Below are 21,300 nucleotides of genomic sequence, written 5' to 3' on the forward strand. Positions count from 1 at the left end.
GTCAAGAAACCAAAAAATGAACAATGTACTTAATTTTTTAGCTATTGAAACACTTTTGCACTGACTTTGTACTATTTTAGCACTCTCAACAAACATGCCCTGAAAATCCAAATAAAATAATTTAAAATGGAAAATTATTGAGAAAAATGGTGTTATTCTCATTTCTAATAACAGTTTTCAAAATCAAACTTATATCATACAAAAAGTATCATGTGGTATTCTATATTGGATAGAAAGAATTATGCTGCTGTAATTTACCTTCAAGGCCATCACCACTGTCTGCTAAATTCTTGGAAGTACAACTTTCATCAACAAAGTGAAAACTCATTCAGTAAATTCTGGGGAATATAAAGATAAATCTTTCAAGATAAGGAGAAAACACAACTTCAATTCAAATACATGAGACATAATCTGACGGGGCAGAAAAAACTTGAAATATTTCTAATAATTGAAGGCAATAAAGAGATCCTGGTCTGTCCCCAAGTTATCAAATTACCTATGTCTTATTCCATTTTTATATATATATATATATATATATATATATAAAACACATACACACACAAATATATATAAGTATACATATATATAGAGAGAGAGAATATATATGATGGAAAATATAGATATACATATCTGAGATATATATATGTCCGAGATATTCTTTGCCTTTTTAACGTTAATCATTTCTAATCCATTCTATCCTGGGTTCTATTGTTCTTCAGTTCTTTTTTTCCCGCATATAGTATTGACGTCTTCCATTCTTGTCATCTAAAATTCAGGATGTACTTTCACAAAAGTTCCTAAATTGTAAATGTTGATGCTTATGACCTATTTGGAACAAAAACAAATCTGATATGGGTAGAAATGAATGAATCTTTGTTTGGTTAGTCTAGGTTAGATACAAGGCACTTCTAGGATGCTATGGGCAAAATACTAAAAAAACAGGAAAACCTAACCATGGAACACAACTGTCCCTTGGACCACGTTGCCCATAGTGTGCCCAAGAGAGAGCATATATTGACAGATAGGCCTGTGTCTCTGATACTCTGAATTGACGAATGACTTGAAAAACTTTAGATATCTATAGGCACTGCTAAGATGGCTTTCCATGTTTCTCTTTTAATTATGTTATTCAACATCAGAAGGCTGCAGCTCCAGGAGTACAAAACACCATGTTTTGTGCCCTCTCATCCTGCTCAGTTGTGTGTGACTACTGCAACATATTAAAAAAAGAAAGCAGGTATATGTAAATGTGTGTGATGGTGTGGTATACATGGTATATGAGTGTGTGTGTATGTGTATGTGTGTTCTAGGCTTGTACTATACATGGAATGTGTATGGGTGGGGGAGGAGCAGGGTACTGAAAGTTATAATGCATGAAACTAGAATTTCGGCCTTAAAAGATAGAATTAAGAATTGAGAAATACGAGAAAAAGTAAATAATCATATAAGTATACATTTTAAAAATCCATGAAACAAGACTTTCCATTTACAATTGCCTCTAATTAGTAATACTTGACATACTCTCTATCCAAGTTATCACTGGGGCACAGATGAAAACAGAGATGAGGGTGAAAGCTAACAATACCACCAGCAGCCCAATGCTAGAATATGAGTGGGATTTTCATTTACTGTGAAGCAGGTGGAGATGGATTATGAAAAAAAATTGTGAAGTCTTCACCTTATGACATTGATAGGCTTTGTCCCATGAAATAAACATAACCTGAGGAAAAGGTAAACAGACACTTTGTACCTCCCTCACACATGACCTTGAACTCAGAGATCCTGAGTCTGTGCTAAGCACAAATTCTGGGCAGTTCTCTTTTTTGTTTCCTAATAATTCTAATCCACTTTTAGATTCACAAAATTCAGGCCTCCTCGTTATCCCAGATCTACCACTTACAACTGCATAACTTGGACAAACCCCTTAACTTTTCTGAGTCACTTAACATTTTGAAGATAGTGTCTATGTCATTGGTGTCAAAAGATTTAAGTAAGTACAGGGCTTAATAAATATTAGCTTATTTTGCTTTTAAGAAAAAAAGGCAAAACTGGCACAAAAAAGGCAAATACTTTATTATATAAAGACAGCATAGTTTTATTATTTCATACTACTGTGGCCTGAATCATCAATTCTATTTGCTGATTATTGCCAAAAGGGAGTGCAGAGAAATTATTCTAAAACTAAAGTAGTTATTTTTGGAAGCCATTCTGTTACTTTTAATTGGTATATAAATAACAACCGCATACAATGAATTACCTTGTTTAGTTATTTTGGTGCATATTCACTCACAGTTTATTTTGGAGGGTACACCAGAAAATAGCACTACTGAAAGCTTAGCATTTTATGGATAGTTTATGGATATTTTACTTTTGTCCAGGCAAGCGTGTGATTTTACTTGCCTTAAATTCTTCAGGTATAATTATTTCTGTGATATAGTATGGAGTATATCTTGGGGGCTTTTATTGCCCATTTGTACAGGCACTGAAGCCAATTTGAAACAATCTTCTGAACAGAATCCTGGCCCCCTGGCATAATTACATCCAAGCAGAGATAGCATGCATGCATTCATACTAGATTTCTTAGTTATCCCCCCAATATCAGGCAACTTTATTCCTAACTTGATTATCTCCTAGTAATACTGGGTCTATATAGAAACGGCAAAATCAAAGTCATACTCAAGCATCACTATGAAGTGTAATCTGGAGCTGTGTAACATGTACATTTAGTCTTACAAATCTCAATTCAGGGACAGGTTTTTAGAACACTCAGACCAAACTGTCCCATGTTCTAAAATATGCAAGCTAGGTCAGTTGCCTACACATCTAGACTGCAACCATTTCTATCCTACCTGTTCCCACTATGAGGAATTATTTCTACTGCATCGTATGGTGGTATAATGTCATCAGCATGTATGGAAAACACTTATGTATAGCTATAGGGAATGTCACATATCTACTGTGACGTATTACCTAGGATATTATTCAGTATATCATAGGTAATTCTCATTATGAGAACTATAAAGAAAAATAAACACTACCAGTTGTGTCTCCATCTGCCTTTTCTCAACCCTCTTCTCCTTATGAGTTTCTCAGGCTCAAAAAGGCAGGTGCTCACACTCCCAGCCTCTCTTGCAGGTTTGAATGGCCATGATGACCCAGTTCTGGCCAGTGTGACATAAACAGAAGTTGATGTAGGGGAATTCCAGAAAAGACCTTCCGCCATCCCATGAAAGCCATTAGAGCAGAAATTCTCTCCTGCCCTATACTTCCTTCCCCACTTCCTACCTTTGACAGTTGGAATACTGGCAGGCATCTCACCACCAAGAGAAGACAAACTAAAGGATCAAAAGCAACATACTGAAGTTAGGAGAGCAAAAGATGAAAATAACTTGGATCGTTAGTGATCCTGAAGGGCCACCAAATAAACCTTTGGATGCTTACCTCTACACTTCCTATTGAGTGAGATACTCAGATACCTTCATTATGAAGTCACTATTAGTCATACATTGTTATTCATTTCTGATAGTATTCATAAGTGATACAAGATTCAGAAAGAAAATTTAATTGAAATTTATACAACGAATTTGGAATTTTCCTAAAGATTTGGGTTTGTGTGTTTTTTTTTTCTTCTCATTGTATCATGAACACAAAAATAAATAATATTTTCTTTTTTGTGGTGGCTTCTGTAAAAGTTAAATCAAGTTTTTTATCTACTTGATATAAAGAGTTTTGTTACACATTTTATTTTGTTTTAGATTTGTTGTTGTTGTTGTTGTTGTTTTCGTCTCATTCCTGACTTTATTTTCTTCTTCTTTGGCAAAAATTTCTCACTATTCCCAAAATTCCATAATTTTCTCATTTTTCTTATTCAGCAAAACACTTCTCTACTTCAAGTTTTATCACGGACCAGGACTGATCAACTAAATGTGAATAGATGTGTTCTATATCAGCTTCCCTAGAACACAAAGCCTGAATCAAGGATGAAAGGAAGATGCTTTTTGGCAAGGCATAAATTCAGAGGATCCGGGATGAGGACAAAGGCAAGTGAGCTATGCAAGATGTAAAATGATGTTTCAACAACACAAAGCTGATTGTTGGCAGTTGCATCTATTTCATGCATAGAACTTCTCCAGATGGACTACCAAAAAACACTGTGCTTCAAAGAATTTGATAAGGACTATGAAAGGGTATGTATGATAAAGAAGAGAGAAACCGGGTTTCCTCCATTCTTCTATGTTGGTCCAAACTTACCCCCTGGAGAATTACCTGCACACCTAGATTGTATTTGACCCATTGGCAGGCACTCAGAGCCCCAACACCGTGTGCCCTGGCATTCACCTAAGTTCAGATAGGATGACACAGCCAAACAATTTAGGTATGAAGCCTGGCTGATCAGTAGAGGCCAAGTAGAGAGCTTTCTGAGGGCAAAAGGCTGAATCTGCCCTAGGTGTCCAACTGCCAGACCTAACAGACAGGCAAAGTGAATCAAATAGCTGGAGGTCACAAAAGGGTCCAACACCCAGGGACTCCGAGGAGCTACAGAAGAGAGATGTATAATGTCTCAGCCACTTCCTTAAGGGGAAGCTGCTCGCTCCCCATACCGTAATTTGATTTTCCTACAGACTAACATTTAAACATGGTGTGGTGCTGATCAAAGCAAAAAGAAAGAACAATGCCCTCAACGAGCAGAGCTGACCCTAGACTACCCACCTATCTCTGAACGATTACATTAGAGATAAATAATTTTCCATCTAGTGTGGGCAATTGTATAAATCAGTCTTTTAGTTTCAATGGCATCCGTTCTTTTTCTTTATTTTCTTTCACAGTATTTTAATGTATGCCATTTTCTAACATTCTATATATTCTTGTAAGAGTGCTTGACTTCTTTTTGGAAGAATATACTTTGTGCCATTTGTTTGCAACTCCAAATCCCTACCTACACCTTTCCACCTGCCTTCTTCCCCACTGGCAGATGACATTAATGGGCTCTTCCTTGCTTTCTGGCTTCCAGTTGGAATTAACAATGGGGATATCAGCAAGAAATCAGAGATGAGTAGAAAACAACATTACAGGATTTTTTCTGCTGGTATCCCCTGCCTCAACCTGGCTGTGTCTCTCCAATGAAGGTCACTGCTCCTCTCAAGACAGCCCTCTCAAGAAAATTTGCTCCTTCTGGGTCCTAGTAATCACTCTCTCTCTCCTCATTCCCCTGGGCCTAGAGGTGGTACCAGCTCCATGGTTACTAATCCAGTGTTACTGTACTATTTCTTGTGGTTTCTATCAAGCCCACACTTCTGTAATTGGTTCTTATGTAAATACATTTTCTTGGAATATTCTTAATTTATGCTTGACATCTGTTTTCTGTTGGGACCCTGATTGCAACAAAACAAAACATTGTGTAAGTACATAAAATTTCCAGATATCTCTCTCCCTATTCCTTCCCTTTACCATCACTGCATCTCTCATCTTTATTTGCCCTTAATGTATGTCAAGCTTTGTGGTTACTAGAAAAAGCAGCATCTAACAGAGAAGACAAACTTATGCTTTTCTGACTCTTCTCTGATTTTGTATAATTTTTCTCTTCCTCCCACATTTATTTAAAGAAGAGCCACATTCAACATCACCATAGGATCTGCAAGGGTAATGTTAGTTGGTTTCCATTACATTTCTTCATGAAAGATATTTTTCAAAAAATAATGAATGCCTATATACCAGATTTTAGTCTCTACTCTGCCTTAGCTTCTGTGTAATCCTTAAAGTTCTTTTAACCTCCTCAGGCCCCAGTTTACTTATTTGTAAAGTAAGGGAACTAAATAAAAAATACTTTCAAGTTTCTTTCAACCCAAAATATCTATAAATGTATTATTATAATTAGGTCCTGAATGATAAATTGATAGATTTAAAAGACCAGTGTTTTACACAGACTTTATAGACACAAGGTACATATGTGTGCAGGTGTATTGATATATTTTTGTTTATGAAGAAATGTGTAGGTGTGTAATGCAATGTCTCTCTAATCTTGAAGTCATTATCCCAACAAACTAAGGACTCTAAAATATAGTTTTTACCCAGAGAAAAGTATACAAGTGTCAAGTGTTGCAAAACCCCTGAATATCTTCCCATAGGAAGGGCATTCATTCAAAGACCATCATCAGCCTTTAATTTTCACCAAATTATACTTCTATTAATCATCCACAGACTATCTAATCTAGAGCCCAACGATTGCACAAAAGACATATAAACTTACCATACTAATTTGTAAATTAGGAGGAAAGCAAAATCAAATAAAAAATGACTCCCCATTTTATTATTCATTCCATCAGTGAAAGTAGTGAGAAATGAAAACTGTCAGTTTTCAACTTGATATGGCACATATTAGACAATAACCTGAGATTTAAATGAAAACTGCATATTTTGAAGTTATCAAACAAGACACTAACAAATTTCTGGTCTCTCTAAACACAACTGTACATAGTGTTAATCTCCATGTCCGTAGGCAAGACTATTTGTTTATCACTGTAAGTTTAGCATCTACTACATCAGCTGACCCACATTAGGCATTCAGAATATATTTGTAAATTAACAAATGAATGGATGAAATAATGTACTCCTCCCTCACAATTTAGACCATATGCAATCCTGATCTTTCTGTCTAAAAACATTCTGGTAGTTTAAGTTCTAAGTCTTGTAAAAATGAACATAAAATTAGTGATCTAATTTTCTAACATAAACACTTAATTGTCCCACAAAATGTATATCCAGATGCAAGCAAGTAATTGCATATGCAAAAAAATAATTTGCAAGTAAAATGACTCACTTACATTTGTGAGGACATATTTTACAGGTGCAATTTAGGTGCAAATTTCTGAAATTTTGAACCCAGGCATTCAGCCCATCTAACAGTTTTACTGTGATGTGAAGAATAAAATAGAAAAGCTGTCTTGGTTCTGAAAGTGAGCACCTAGACTGCTATATCAAGCAGCTTAAGTCCTTAGGGTATTTGGGCAGGGAGAGTTAAAAATAATAACAAAGTTATTTCATTTGGGAATATAGTTCTTAACCCAAAAGTTACTGTAGGTTTAAATTTCAAATACATTTTCTCACCAGTTCATCCACTCTCACACGGAACTGCCTGCAGGCAAAATCAAGAAGTAGAGGAAATTTGTCTCAGGTCTCAGGAACCCATCTGTTGTTCTTCTGTTTTCTTCTTCTTTTCCCAATATTAAGGTCATTCCTCCATATCCAAAATTTTCAATAGTTAGCTAGCGTGAGAAACCAATTCAAAGCCTTAGCACCTCATATTTCAATTATTTCTCACTCTCCTTACTAAGATCAAAATAAACTTGTTTACACATGTTAAAGAAATAATCTACTAAATCTGACATGAATAGCAGTTATTAGGTGAGCTTAGTAATAATACAGATTCCATGGCCCAGTAGAAATAATGATTCTGTAGGGCTATGATTGGGCCTAATAATAAATATTTTAACAATTAGTCCAGGTAATTCTGATGTAGACTACCACATTTTGAGAAACATGCCTTTAAAGCTCCAGTTTTTACTTTCCAAGGTGACATGTAACTAAAAATAAGAGTTAAACTATTAAAAATTAGTAATAGATGATAGGTTTCAGCATGAGAATTAAAAAGACCTGAGACTTAGCTGAAATCGTTGAGGCAGTCCAGCATAATGGGAGAAACTCGAATCATGAATTTAGTTGGACTTTGCTCTGAAAGTGTACTCCTCCCTTTGTGAAATATATGACAGTGGACAAGTTCCTGAACTTCTCTGAGCCTCAGTTTCCTTGAGAAAGGATTTAATTAAACCTTCGCTTCCAGGTTTGGGAGGATTGAATGGCAGTAAAGGAAAGAGCCCAGGAAGCTGAGAAACACATGGAAGCAGATCTCTGTCTCTGGAGTTGTAAAGGAGCAGCTGAATATGTCCTGAGAGCCTGGCAGCATCAGGAACTTGGACTCAGACTGAGAGGTTTTGCAGGGAGCCATGAAGGCAGTCTAGGTGGTGAGCTGCATTGACTAAACTCTCAGAATCAGACCTGTATAATAATATTTCAGTGGACATCAGCACTGATAGATGAAGTTACCAGGAATTAGGTTCAAATCCTAGCATTTTCTAAGACCCCTGAATGAAAATGCAAAGCATGAAATTAAAGAAGAAAAAGAGCCCCAATTTGATTAAGTGGTGTCAACTGATGAATGAAAAGGTTCATACATTTTTAAAGTGGAGCTTTATTTCTCATAAAGGATTGCAGCCTGCAGAGTGGCCATTCTGACAGGCTGGGAAACATAGCCTCCTTCCAGAAGCCAGAAACAGACATTTCGAGGGTGGGAAGAATAAGACAGAGATGTATGCGGAATGAGATGGCTGACTATACATATTCAATAAGCTATAGGAGGAGTCATGAATATTTATGAAAGGAGAAACATGGGCAGGTGCAATTGAGTTCATGCCTCTCCATGGGACCCCATCTTCAAAAATGGCAGCATTAACATGATCTGAGAGTGAAGTTTTCAGCCCTCTGACATCAAAAGGTGAAGCAGAGGACACAAAAACCCTCACTGCTCGTCCTTCGAAGACTGGCCAGAACCACTTCGTGGTCAGTGGTTTCTTACGGAGAAGGAATGCTGATTGGTTGTGCAGAAACTGCAAAAGGGAGTGGCAGTAGTTAGGCAGTTGGGTGAAATCAGCAGTAAAATTTCTCCAAAGGGCTTGTTTCTGTTTAACCCTTAGGGAAGAAAGCCTAAGAGTGGTTAGCAAGGGAAGGGATATAATGGGACATGTACATCCTCACATCCTGTCATGGCCAGGGGCTCAGCTTCCAAGTTTTCTTTGGCATTCCCTTGGCAAAGAAATGGTCCACTCAGTTGGTTGGGGTCTTAGAATTTTATTTTTATTTCTTCATGGGTATAACTCAGTGAGCTATAGGGGATTCAAAGTAGAGAGAAATTATAATTCCTGAAAACTTAAGAAAGTTTTATGTATTACCCACCTGATGAACACCTGAGGTGTTCCCCCTTTGTTTGTAATGTGCTGAACAGGATGTGCTTTACACAGAGTAATGTGTTCAAAAAGTGCTGACTTTCTCACTAGTCACCTAGGGCAAGCAGGTCAAGGAATAAAAGTGAAAAAAGAACTACAGTATCAGGCTGATCTTTCAATGCCCTGGCTGACAAGCTTGCATTAAAATAAATTATGTCATTAGGAAAAAGTAAAATGTATGATTGTGTGCTGCCTACTATGAAATTTTATAAAACATGGCCCCTGCCCTCTGAATATGAATAAGGAAGGCAGATAAGTCTAGACCTCATGGAAGCTAGCTATTGATCAAGACAGATTTCAAAGGCAAATGAGAGCTTGGAAGGAGTGACTTTTCAAAACTGGAGAAAGACTAGTAGGAGACTGGCCTTGCGCAGCAGCTGATGGACCACTAACGTAGTTTACCTAAAGTCATCTGCCACCCACTATGAAGTAAAGCTGTGATGCAAAGCTACCATTTCCTGTCCTCTCCTAAATAGAAATAAAAGGAGATGATTTTTGAATGAATGTCCCACCTTATTAGTTACCATCCAGTGAGCATCTACCATAAGCCTCGTCTGGCCCTGAACTAGAAACTTCATGCATGTTTCTTATTCTTTCAATGAGGCTGATGTTATTGTGCCCACTTTTTGCAAAGAATCCAAGAATCTACTGAAGGAACTTGCCCAGTGCCACAGACTAAGCTGGGTTCCACTCAGCTCTATCTGACACCAAAGCCTATTAGGTGCCACTGTCTCTGGCCCATGGTTTTCCATGAAGTCACTGAGCCTAAGTAAAGGTAAGAATCAAGCTCCATTCCTTCCTTTGTAGTTTCTACCTCTTTTCTTCTTCATTTATCCCAAAATAATCACACTACCATTTCTACAAAGTAATGCACCCTGGCATATCAGTTACATATCTGTTTTAAAAGAATAAAAAATTAATAAACAAAAAAAGAAAATATTAATTTCAATGCAATAGCAAATAGTTTTGTTATTGGTTGCTCTAAAATTTTCTGAAAAGTAGCCTGTGGAGAATATTCCCAATTTTACTCTCTTTAGCTTCGTTCTCTTCCAGCCTAAAATCCTCAAAAAAAAAGCTTATGTTGTATTTTTTTCCAAAAACATTTACTTTCTTACATGAAGAACACAATTTTGAATATTTGTCTCAAACTGTTGTAAAAAGAAGCTTAAAAATAAAAACAGCATCTACTATACCCATAGCCTCTATAGTGTGGCACTTTCCTATAGAAAATGTGCTGAATTTCAGTCAAAACACATTTTTTCCTTTTAGTATGTGACTTAAATTGATCTTTTCTCCTACTAGTTTTGCTGAGAGTGAGATTATAATCAAATGTTACAATAACAATAGTCAAATATTACAGCAAACCATGCCTTTCATCACTGTAGCCTATCCAAGTGTTTGTCCCAAGGTGAATCTGCCTTTTACTATTGAAAAATTGATGCTGGAGACAGTTATACATCTTGCCTGAGGCCACGCAAAGCCAACAGTAGAAATACGAAGTTAATCATGGAATCAAGTATCCCTTTTTCCCTTGTGTTTACTCTTAGATATCTCTACTCCAAAAACTTATATTTTTAAGAAAAAAATTTTTATTTAGTGCACATTTTCTAGTAAGTCCATTATTTGGTTGTAAACTTCTTGAGGGAAGGAACAATTCTATTGATTCTTGGTATTTAGCAATATACATCCAATGGAAATTTGTTATAATTACATAATTAATTATATGTCTTCCTTTCCTTGTTTCAGAAAGTATTTAGAGGAGCTTTCCAGAGCATGTAAACTTAGGATATAAGCATATAAACTTAAGCATATAAACATATACAATATAACAAATTAAAAGTGAAAGTGAAATATAATGTAAAATATCGTGTGAGATGTAGAAGCAAGATGAAAGGTAAAGCCTGGGGATGTGGCTAAAATGTGTTTACAATCTTGCAAAATGTTATACCGGCTACAAATGGCTCCCATATTTACTTCTAAACTTACTAATAGCAAGTAAGAAAAGGGGAATTAGATCAGTTATCCCATTCACAGAAACTGACTACTCAAAAAACCACCTACTGCCAAAGAGAAGGAATCTTCTTGATACAACAAGCAGATACATACCCTCCAATCTACTGTTACATATGTGTTAAGTAACTTGTAGTGATTGATTTTGTTTTGGTTTAGTTTGGCTGGTTGGTTGGTTGGTTTTCTACACATTTCTCTGCCTCTAGGAACTTGGCAACTTACTAATACATTTACAAGCTAGTAATACCCTAAGCTAAACAATGTCTCTTATTCATAAATTTGTTTAACAATATCAAATCATGTCCCTTGATGGCTGGTGAAATGCTAAAAATTGGCAGAGTGCCGTGATTACAGTCATTCCTAGGATTTGATCAATAAGAAACATTCTGATCTCTGTATTGTCTACCCATTTCTCTCTTGACCCATATAGGTTCTTAATCTTCTAGCCTTTCCTACAAAATCTGTTTCTGGAATTCCCCTGACACAGGTAGGCAGCAGCCAAGAGAGAAGGCAGTAGTGCCACCTGGTGCTCAAAGAGATCAGAGCTTGTACATACCTACTCTCCCACTTCCTGCTCCTCCCACCACTTCTAATAAGATTGCCTATAAACAGTACCCACCCCCTTCTTGGGCCTTCCACACTTAGCCCTCAGTATGCATTCTGCAATGCCTTCTCCCATTCATTCTCCCTCCCAGGCTGCCTTCGATGCTCATTTTATCAGTTTTCACTTGTAAACACATTGAATGGTGGGAGGAGAGTCACATGATGTGAGTAACCCCACAATCCTGGCTGGTACCAACTCCAGTGTTAAAATATAGATGTACCAAAGTAAAAATATTTATTGCATTTTTGGGCATTGAACATTGAAAGGATTCCAAATATCGAGGACCAGGGAGGAAATAAGCACAGATGCCGCCATTTGGTGGGTTGTTGTTGTTGTACATTTCAGAGACAAAATACAGTAAATGTTTTACAGACATAGTTGCATTACTATGCGTCCCCTGACATACTGTGCTTGTCACTTTATTATTTAGCATTTATGCGGTATTTTATCTGTCCTATATTATCTTTCACAAGCCTATCAAATAGACTATTTTTATTCCTATGCAGAACCTTGTCACAAATGACCAGACATGTTAAATTTCCCTCTCATCATACTGAAAGTTCCCAGTGAAAGCTGAAGGAAATTTCAATGCCTTGTCCTTTGCCTTCTATCAACTGATTCATGAAATGACCACTAAAGTCCTAGTAATGTATGAGGAAAGGAAATAGATATAAAAATATAGGTCTGTATTCATGGAGCTTTCTACTCTGATGGCCTGGGGATTCCTGAGCATCAAACGAAAATTTGTATCACAATGTGAGTGTCCTAGCTAGGTTAATAGACTAGAATTAAGTTATGCACCATAGAGTATAATCATTTGTTGTGTTTGTACTAAACTCCTGAGTATGGCACAAAAGAGAGAGAGAAAACAGAAAGAAACAGTTTAAATGTGCAGCTAATTCCCCACACTGTTCCTTTCAGTGAGCATACACCCTACCGCATGCGTGTGACAGAAGATGGCGGTCAATGGTTCTCAGCCTCAGCTCCTCACGCATGTACCTCTCAGTGTGGAGCACTGAGTACGTGTCTAGTTTTAAAGACACTATGTATCTTTATTATATATAACCACGAAACATAAACTACACATAATCCAACTGCTTTACGTGTGCTTAATTCATGAAAGCGCAAACTGGTCCCAATATCTGAGGGAAGCATGCTTTATGTAGGACTCATGGAGCAATAGTATGACAGTCTCAATGTGGCATCAATGTAGACTTAACACGTTCTATTTGATGGGCTATTTAAGGTATTTTCAAGGGTGATATAACTATTTGTGATTTCCACTTTATGCCTTAATTTCAGACCCTGACACCCAAGGAGATGTAACTCAAATGTTAAAGTTGATCTGGGGGAAGGAGGAAGGAGTGTGACTTCTTGCTTACATGTGTCAGGGAAGGTCTGACAAAGGAGATGGCCTTTAAGTTGAGTCTTAAAGAATGACTGAGATTTGTCTAGGCTAGTTGGGAGGATAGAGTACTCCAAGCAGAGGAAACAGCAATCTGCAGAGGCAGAACTCTCTAAGCGATGGCATTTTCTAAGTATTCTAAATAATTTGATATGGTCAAAGGTTAAGGTACATGAGATGCTGAAACTCTATTTTTTATTTATTGGGACATCAGAGATAATTGTTAAACAGAAAAGTAGCATGATAACTGTGTCCCAAAAAGGGGCCGTCTGGTGTCTGTGTAAAGAGAGCATTTGAAGTGACCAAAGAAGGAGCAGAGATAAGTTTGGAAATTATTGCCTAGGTTCATGTGAGAAACAATAACAGATTAAACTAAGACACTGGCAACAGGAGGGAGTGGAATGTACAGTTTTTAAAGAATATTGGAGTCAGAAATGACAGAATTTGGTGACAGATTGGATGCAGGAGATGGCATTTTTCCAAATTCAAAGATATCTAAAAAGTTGATTTAGTCAAGCCCTGAAGAAGTAAAGCAGCTAGCTACATATTTATAAATTTGCTCCAACTCATGAGAGGGGTGTGGGAGTTAGAAATGTACCCAAAAGCAAATCACCAATTAAGGATCCTAGGAAGAATAACCTTCATTGATTTTACAGAGAACCTTTCCCAGAAACAGCCATACCAAAATTGCTTCTCCATTAATTATAAAACAATAATTCTTAAAAGCCTTGCCTATGATATCAGTCAAGGTCCAAAATACAAAATTATATATGAGAAACCATACCATATTTTGGAATTTAATGTATGGAAAAACGGTCTCTACTAAGAAAATTGTCTTAATAAAAGACTGCATAAAAGATATATCTCTCTTTTTTCCTAGGCTTACTAGGAAGCTCAAAATTAAATTTAAAATCAGTCTTAGGGCCATGTGTGGTGTCTCGCACCCGTAATCCCAGCACTTTGGCAGGCCAAAGCAGGAGGATCGTTTGAGCCCAGGAGTTTGAGACCAGGAGTTTGAGACCAGCCCTAGCAATATAGCGAGACCCTGTCTCTGAAAAAAATTTTAAAAACTAGCTGGGCCTCGTGGTATGCACCTGTAGTCCTGGCTATTCAGAAGGCTCAGGTGGGAGGATCATGAGCCAAGGGGTCAAGGTTGCAATGAGCTATGATTGTGCCATTGTACAATCTGCCCAGGCAACAGAGCAAGACCCTGTCTCTAAATAAATAAATAGATAATAAAATCAGATTTGATGAGATGGTTAATTATATGTGTCAACTTGATTAGGCCATGGTAGCCAGATACTGGATCAAACATTATTCTAGATGTTTCTGTGAAGATTTTTTTACGTGCAATAAACATTTAAAGCAGTAAACTTTGAATAAATAAAACAAATGAAACAAATTATTCTCCACAATGTGGGTTGGCTTCATCCAATCAGTGAAATACCTTAATAGAAAAAGACTGATCTTTCTCAAGAAAAAGAGAATTCTGCCAGCAGGCTGCATTTGAATCTGAATTGTGAGTCTGGGTCCCCAGCCTCCCAACTACCCTGCAGATATGTGTATTAAGAAATATATATATACCGAGAGAGCAACATATATATAGAAACATATGTATACAGCATATATGTACAAATATGTCTATTTAGCAGATATATAAATATATATACAGCAGATATATATAAATATAAATATCTACTATTGGTTCTGTTTCTCTGGAGAACCATGACTAATAGACTCAGCAATTATACTGGTCCTGACAATTTCTTTTCCTTCTTTTGCAAAATCTTAATTTTTTGTTTGTTTTTATGCTTGCTATATATATCTTATTGTAAATACATCATGTTTGGGGGATGTCTTTCAAAATTAGAAAATGTGTTTTGAAATTTAAACACACTAAAATCAGACAGACTCTGCTACGTACTTTTATTTTTCACGTCAATTCTTAAACAATGCTGTATGATAAATGATATAGTCCTTCAATAAAGAGGAGAAAATTGAGCCCTAGGAAATTTACATGACATTTTTAACTTCCAAGCCCTGCAGATAACAGAGCTGTGATGGAACTCGAGATCTAAGTGATTCTAAGTGACCTCCCAACACACAATGAAGCCTCTGCAAAGAAAAGCTTAAATTAAAATAGAACACAAACTCTGAAGGCCTTTGCTAGACTTATTTTAAGCGTAACCTCTTGTGACTCAATTTACCTTTTTGCTTGGAAATGACAACTTCTAAATGAAGTATTCTTTCTTACAAAGGACAGGAATCCATCACACAACAAGTTAGGCCAAAAGAAGACAGTGGCTCTTTCTTGAATCCTCAGGATCGAAATCAAAGTTTCTGGGCCTCAGAAACTACAGGAAGCAGAAACTCAAATACTTCCCAGTCTTTTCCCCACGCCCATATCTTCTTTCCCCTCCTCTAAAAGTGGACTTACTTCTTCTCTCCCTCTTCAGACAAGGTTGCTGGGTTTCCTGGGCTACATGGCTGAAAATAGCCAATGACAAGAGCACCTGGGTTTATATTCCATGAGTTTCAAGAGACAGGTAAAATATGTATTTTTTTTTTCTGAAATCAACTTTCAAGGAAAGACATTGATTAGTACAAGTTGGATCAGGTATCTACACCTAGTAAAATTAGTGGAATCAGAGGCTTTGGGTATGGAGTAGATAGCATGTGTCATGTGATGAGCAGAATTACCAAAAGTGATCCTGAGAGCTCCTTTGTAATTGCTTGAACAATGAACTGGCTAGGCCCAGAGTTGGGGGAGGGCAGGACAATGGGGAGAAAGGTGAAAGGAAGATTCCCCCTTTCTTCTCTCAGTAGGGGCTGCTGCACTCCCTTCTCTCTGTAGGAGGTAACTCCCATTATCTCTCAAGTTCCCAAGTGTTGGATAGTTGGAATTACTAAATTCCTGATGTGAAGGGCTGGCACTCAAATCCACATTGTCTAGTACCAAAGTACACTGGTTATCCTCCACTGATGGTTGCCCTCATGATTTCTCTATAAGAGGAACACGCCCAGGAGCATGAAGTTCCCCTAATGGGACACAGATAACTCCACATTGCCTGTCCAGTAGGGTATCCTAGCCCTGGGAAGTCTCTCTGTGGGAAAAAGAGTGGAAAAAGTCTAGACCGTCTCAGCTAATCCTGTCCTTGTAATTTTCTTTTTTGCTTTATAAAGCCTATTCCTTAAACCAGTGATTCTGATCCCCTGGTGTGATTCCTAGATCAGAAGCATTAGCACTGGCAGGGAATTTGTTAGATTTGCAAATACATGGACCTGACTCCACACCAACTTAAATCAGAAACTCTGGGAGTGGAGCGTGGAAATCTACTTTACCAAGCACTCTGTGTGATTCTGATGTTTGCTAAAATTTGAGAACCACTACATTCATGCCATGTGACATTGTGGAATTAGTCCTGGCCCCTTGAACAATAGCACAGTTCTCCCAAATGGGTAAGGTGCTCAACCCAAGATCAATCAATGTTCAAGTAAAAAGGTTGTGTTGTATTAACATGGTGGCTGCCACTGAAACCATATAAATGTAATCTCATCCTCAATCTTACTCCTTTTCTCTACTGGAGGGAGGTGAGAGAAATGTGAACTTAGAGTGGTCTTGTGTACCAACAACTTCTGTGGTTCTCATCATATTCTGAGCCACTGTGTTGGCATCAAACAGCTCCAAAATAAATTTCTGTGTCCAACATCCTAACCAGAGATACCCCTCACAAATACACCACAATTCATATTGTCTTAGACATAAATAAATGCTCTAACACAAAAATGTCTATACAATTACCTGCCATTACATTTTGTAGTGCTTATGTCCTACCCATGATTTCTTGCACCAGCAGCTGCTGAGGAAATCAAGATTGATCTTCTAGGACTGAACATCCTCCACTACTTTAAGTTAAAAATATCAGCTTGTTACCTTTTTTCATTATTCTTAATATCTTTTAACCTTATTCTTATCCTTATGTCCTTTATTCCCTATTCCCATTCCACAGCCAAATCTCTTCTAGGGAATTAAAACTATTAGCCAACATACTAGGTTAGAGGAGGTTTGGGATGGAAGTTGATACCCAAATCTCAGCACTCTTTCTCTTCAAAAATCTGCGACTACACATAAAAAGCTGAGAAAGATGAAGCGCAGCATTTATTTTATTGCTCAAAGTGCAGAACTCTCTGGTAAACTGGACTGGAAAACCAGGCACAGATCTGAGCCTAAATTCTAGCTTCCACATGAATGGAGGCTGGCCAAGTTCATAGAGCAAATCTCAAACTGAACAGCTTAACCAAAGGCCTAGCAGGATTAACAGAAGGCTAGGCTTGATCTCTTAAACTTGAGCATGCACTAGAATCTCCTGAAGGACTTATTAAAACACAGATTTCTGGGACCTACCCACACAGTGTCTGATTCACTCCCTCTGGGGTAGGGCCCAAGCATTCACATTTGTAAAAGTTCCCAGGTGATGCAGCTGCTGCTTCTAAGAACCCCACTTTGAGAGGTAATGAGCTATGTGGTTTACAGTATACTTACAGGGAGCAAAGAAGAAAGCTCACTGAATTGAGCGCAGAAAGTTCCAAAAATAAGTTAGAGTCAAGCCAAAAAGGAACGTGCTATGATTTGGGGACACTGAGGGAAACCAGGATATGTTACCCCAAAACATGCCTCTTTGACACAAAAATTATTTGGGGCTGAAGCAATTAAGAAGCAAAAAATTCAAGAAAAGCTCTCTCTACCACCCTATTTTCTGCCTAAAGGAGGGATATAACTTCTTCTTTAGTGGGGATGACACTAGACTCTTTACCCAGGGACAGCGCCAGAGGAGTTCCAAAACAAACCTTCCTCCATGCTTTCCTCCCATATATTTACTTACCCACAGATCCCCACTCTTGGAAACCTAAAAACCATTTTCCTTTGTTTTGTCATTTTTCTGCAAATGTGTTGTTCTTTGTTGTAGTTGCTACAAAAACCAGAGTTCTAAGCCACCACTTTGAGTTACTTTTCCCTGAGCATTCTCCTGTGTGATGTGTTCTACGTGCATTAATAAACTCTTTTTCTCGTGTTACTCTTTTTGTTAAAAAGCCCCTGCTAAAACCTCTAAAACAGGTAGAGGTTACATTTTGCCTTCCCTCCAAAACCTAAAAGTAATTTGGATTATGCATGAAATACAAGTGAGTCAGAGAGGAAAGGAAGTTAGAAGAGAAAAAGCATGAAAGAGTCTACTTTCTTTTGGCTAAAGTTGAAACATGGGAAGAAAAAGAGAAGGGTTTCTTCAATCTTTCAACAATTTTAGTCCCTGTTATTCTCCTGGACCTGAAAGTCTATATTCCCTTTCCACATTTCCCTCTCCCCATGACGTCTGCTTCTCAAACTTCCCCTTTGGATCTTCTCCTACACCTTAAACACCTCCCCAGTATCCAGTCTTTTCAAGGCCTACTGTGATCTAACCACTTTCATCAGACTTTAGGCAGCAGAAGTCCCTATTTGCTTCAAAGTATTTGTAAAATAAATTTACATCTGCTATGTGTAATTGAAAAAAAAACACAATTTAGAGCAAAAACAGCTGACTTTTTATATTCCAGCTTTCCAGGAGGAACACTTAAATTCATAGCAGGGAAAAAGACAAAGCTATTGTGACCACTTTTCTCTTACATAGGTGGTGTAGGAGGAGGTCACACCTAAGACTAGGATCTCATGAAAGAAAAGAGACAGTCATTACAAAGATCGGGCAAGTGTTACATGTGATTAAAACACCTACATTTGAAGTGCAGAACCTTTATTTAGTCAAGTAATGTTATGAGGTTTTAAATAAGCAAACATAGAACTGGGTGAAATGTAAGGAAAGGGAGGAAGGAGTTGAACTTCATGAAGAGGCATGAAAACTTAAACATGGAGGTTAAGAAAGAAGAGCTATGAATAGATAAGAAGGAAGAGGAGAAAATGAGAGGAGAGGATCTTAGAAACCTGGAACACAGAGCAGTCCACTGGGGGACTGGGGAACTTTTTGGTAGAGGGAGGTCTAATATTCAATATGAAGCTACTGGTTCTTCTGGGATATAACCTCCCTGTATTTCTTCCAAGCCTCATGAAAAAATTTGATGCAACTGCTTCGCTTATGATACAATGGAAAAAGAAAAGTTCTGCCTTACCACATGGCAGCAACTGACTAGCACTTAGTAGCAACTAAGCCAACCCCATCCTGCCTTTAGATGGTACCTGTCCTGATAGTTTCCACTGCCCCATCTCTATGTGGATTGGCACAGTGCTAATAGGAGCAACAGCCACTGGGTACAATACTTGAGTCACAGAGCAAAAAAGGGTACTGAGGAAATAAGCCCTGATGATTGGTGGGGATTCAGGGGAAGGCACTGTATTCCCAGTGGAAACAGAAATAGTAGTAAAGGGCCCCACAAGAACGAAGAAATCGGGAAAACATGGGCAGCTGATCCTTGAGTTGTACTAATTCTAATTGGTTGCCCTTGAATCTTCAGTCTTCATTCCTGAAGCACTGTACAGATTTAGAGAATCTATTTGAACTTTCTTGTTCCCATTCTATCTTTACATAGTTTACTTGGAAGCTTTGACTGGGGAAACATCCAAAGCCTTGTGTTATTTCTTTTTGCAGATCTTGTTGGGACAGGTCATTCTTGTTCCTATGCAGTTATGCATATGCAAAGGTTAGTGTATCAGGTGAATTTGCAGCATAAATTAATCGTAAATCCTACTCGTTCATTAAGTTTGACCTAATCCTCCAACCTTTTAATGTTTCCACCTCCCATATACCCAGTTCTACGATTGGCCTACGGATGGCATGTCTACTTAATATCAAAAATAGAGTTCAAAGATCAAACTAGATTATCTGTCTATGCTCGAACCAGGTGGATCTTGTTTAGTCAGCCCAGAGTTTGTAAAAAATAAATAAGCCAACATGTATATATCAAAAGACTAATGTAAAAATTCTGATTTCCTGTTTCTTTAGAAAGATCAGATCTGGCAAACTTACAATGGAGCATACACTGCTCGTTTGCCTTAACTGACCCACCTTGCGTCTTTATGTTACCTGCCCGGCAAGCCATTTGAGTTTTGTGCACTGAGCCGATGTCTGTTCAAACAATTCTCATTATGGAAAATGGTGTATCTCAAAAGGCAGCCAAAACTATTACCAGAGTGTTCAATTGTTAGAAAGTTTATCCTCGTACTGAATAAAACTCTATTTCCATGAAACTTAAATTGAATTTACCAAATGTTCACCTTCTGGTCTTGGATTTACCTCCCAAATCTAAATGGCATTGCTTTAATTACTAACAGATAGTCATCAGTTCCCCCAAGACTTCTCCAATCCAGGCTAAACATCCTAATTATTTTAACCTTTCCACTCATGCCAGTGATTCTCAACCTTTTCTCCTTTCTGATCACTTTCCTCTGGATATTATCTAGACATTAATAACAAAAAAGAATTGCCACCATCCTCTTTGTCATTATGAAATTAATATTCATATTAAACTATATTGAAAAGTCATCACTTTCTCTTTTTATATTAATATCCTTTTTTATTATTTTGATACATTTGACTATTACTTGATGCCCTGCCAGAGTAATGTAGATATGCCTCAAAAATTATGACTGTGAGGGACAGAAGCATATTATATCCATTCTGTTCATTCTGTGTCCATAATGGATTCATCATAATGTGCTGAGTGTAATATATAAATAATTAAGCAAGTAAGCACTATTTGTATACTCTTATTTGAAATGGGTTAAGTTGACAGAGCTAACAATTGACACGAGTAAATTAACATAAGGAGGATTGTGTGTACATGCACACGTGTGTGTGTGTTTGTGTGTAAGTGGAAAAGCATCTTTACCTACCTTTTCCTGTAATTTTTATAGACATATAGAAAAATTAAATGTTAGAGCTTTACATGAGCTTAGATGAATTAGGAAAATGACAGCTTGAAAGTATGAGTGACCTTCCCATGGTCACAGAGGTAATTACTGACAGAAGCAGACCTAGAATCCAGGTTTCTTGGCTCCTGTTGCCTCTTTCCAACCTACAAATATTTGTTTCTAATATCCTTCTAGTAGTTTCTCAAGGTAAACATATATTGAATGCACCTTTCAGCATTTTACAGGTTCAGAGACTTAAAATCTGAAAGAAATTAAATTGAACCTCTGAAGAATTAGCTGCATACCTGTAAGGATTTAAATCAAAATC

At 37.4% G+C, this 21,300-nt stretch overlaps 1 long non-coding RNA gene across 1 annotated transcript in view; it reads right to left on the bottom strand.

The window, feature by feature from the left end:
* The window catches only part of LOC129135939 (uncharacterized), a 52,592-nt gene extending 52,160 nt beyond the window's left edge, over positions 1–432 (bottom strand). The window contains exon 1 of the long non-coding RNA XR_008537052.2: positions 259–432. This is a non-coding gene — a long non-coding RNA (uncharacterized LOC129135939). The remainder of the gene's footprint in view (positions 1–258) is intronic.
* Between the last annotated feature and the right edge of the window lie 20,868 nt (positions 433–21,300).

The sequence above is a fragment of the Pan troglodytes genome, chromosome 11, assembly GCF_028858775.2.
Source record: "Pan troglodytes isolate AG18354 chromosome 11, NHGRI_mPanTro3-v2.0_pri, whole genome shotgun sequence".
Classification (NCBI taxonomy): Eukaryota; Metazoa; Chordata; class Mammalia; order Primates; family Hominidae; genus Pan; species Pan troglodytes.